The sequence below is a fragment of the Arachis ipaensis genome, chromosome B5 (genome assembly GCF_059453495.1).
Source record: "Arachis ipaensis isolate K30076 ecotype BB chromosome B5, ASM5945349v1, whole genome shotgun sequence".
Classification (NCBI taxonomy): domain Eukaryota; kingdom Viridiplantae; phylum Streptophyta; class Magnoliopsida; order Fabales; family Fabaceae; genus Arachis; species Arachis ipaensis.
The window spans coordinates 56,875,449-56,877,819 of record NC_142440.1 but is presented as its reverse complement, the minus strand read 5'-3'; positions in this window follow the sequence as shown (position 1 = coordinate 56,877,819).

The window sequence follows — 2,371 nt, the reverse complement described above, 5'->3', positions numbered from 1 at the left end:
TCGGATCTTGAAGCAGAAAAGTAAATGAACATGAAAACAGTAAACAGAGAATTAGAAATTGAAAGTTCAGATCTCAGGACCCAGAGACTAGAGAACCGAGTCTAGATCTCAATGCCTTCCTATATCCAACAAGAACAATTTCAAGGGAATTATAAATTGCAAGGAAAGTAGATGAAGAGCAATTAACAGAAATTAAATTCAATCAAGCAGTAAATAAAGCAGAGAGATCCAAGGATGAGATTGAAACAGAATTTCTTCAATTCTCCAACCCAAGATCCAAGACAATTGTAATTGAAATTGAAAGCAATAAAACTAAGAGGAAGAGAAGTGAATTCTCCTTCCCTAAGACTAAGAAATTAAAGATCACTCAATATCCAAAGTTCTCCGAAAACTATTATGAAAACTCAAAAGGAAAGCTCTCCCAAAAACTTGAATTCTATCCTATTTATACACTTTCTTCAAATGATCTTCAAGCCTTGAGTTGGGCCTTTGCTCTTGGTGGAATTGGGTTGAAAGAGGCCTTGGTTGATTGCTCTTGGAGTTTGGAGAAGAACCAAAGTGAACCAAATGAACCGGGTTGGAGTTTTGCAAAAGTTGGAGTAAAAGTTGGAGCAAAAGTTAGGGTCTAACTTTTGGTCCAACTTTTCATATCAGCCTCCATATTTTGCTGATACCCACGTTGGTGCAAAAGTTAGGGGTCTAACTTTTGCTCCAACGTTGGCCTTCCTTGGTGCACTTATGGCGCCAACGTTAGCCCAAAAGTTAGGGGCTAACGTTGGCGCAAACTTTTGCTCCTTCCCTTGTATTTTTCATGTGCCAACGTTAGCCCAAAAGTTAGGGGCTAACGTTGGCGCAAACTTTTGGTAGCCAAGGGGGTTTTTCTTATGCCAACGTTAGCCACCAAGTTAGGGGCTAACGTTGGCGCAAACTTTTAGGTGCCCAGGGGTGATTTTCATGTGCCAACATTAGCCCAAAAGTTAGGGGCTAACGTTGGCACAAACTTTTGGTACCCAGGGAGTGATTTTCAAGTTCCAACGTTAGCCCAAAAGTTAGGGGCTAACGTTGGGGCTAACTTTTCACCCAAAAGTTTGTTCAAAAGTTTGAGGCTAACTTTAGGTCCAGCTTTTTGCTTCCTGGTTCAATTTCACTTATTCCATTGTCCTCTCTTTACTCCTAGCTATTCCTTCTTGCTTCAACCTTTCTCCAAGCTTTCTTCACCTATCGTTAATCAACCAAACACATAAAAGCTATGCTTAAAATCATGAGATATTCATTCTTTCATAATATGTGACAATTATAGTATAAAACCTCATGAAATAGCATGAATTCATACATGGTTGATTAAATCAAAGGAAACATGAAAATCTACCCAATTAGCTTGCTTATGGCTCAAGAAAGTGCATAATTCTAATGAAAACAAAAGAAAAAGACTAGTTAAAATAGGTTAAGATGACTTGTCATCACAACACCAAACTTAAAGCTTGCTTGTCCCCAAGCAAGAAATGAATTATGCTCATATGTTCTTTCACTTAAGAAGGATTGAAGAATAAATTGTAAGGTCCTGTGAGTGAAGTGATCAAGTGTCAGTGGGGTGAACTCCAAAATTATATGCTCATGCAAGGGCTTCAGTGCTCACTAGTCTTCACATATTGGGAGTCTTAGGTCTTAGGATTTTCATCCAAATGGTATCATGGAGATCTCTTTATATGTAGTCACCTTGAAGCAGCTTATAGTTTCTTTGCTTTGGCCTTGACTCTAAGTGTCATGTCTCAAAGCGGCTCTTTAGATAAGCTTTCAATCAATACTCCTAAACCAGTTGGTTTTAAGGTATTAGGTGTTAAAGCACCCCTAAGGATTTACTTGCTCAAGCCTCTTTCTTTGACACAACTCAACCACAAGCATTTTACTAAGCTAACAACTCTTTGAGTCATTGTTTCTTCTTTCTTTTCTACCTAGTAATTGATGCTCAGAGCCTTGGGCCATGTTCTTTTTGTCTTTGTATTTTCTTTTCTTTCTTTTGTTTTATTTGCTGCTTCTTGGATCAATAAATTTTTGAGAATCTCCACAATACTTCTTTGAACTTCATGTCCTGCCTATGAGCTCCCATGCAAGTTTTCACAAGCATGCAACCTCAATACAAAATCATACAACTAGAACCACCACTTCTCCTAATCTTTTGCTTGCCTCAAAATTGTTTGATTCCTCAATCCTTCTTTTCAAAGAACTTTCATGTGATGCATTTCTTGAAAATTGAGTGCAAACAAGTTTTGAAGATAAGAATGTTGTGAATGATCAAGCATCTTGCTTCTTGAATCACAGAAAGACTATGCTATGCAGGGAGGCAGGGGTAAAAAAAAACTATACTATGCAG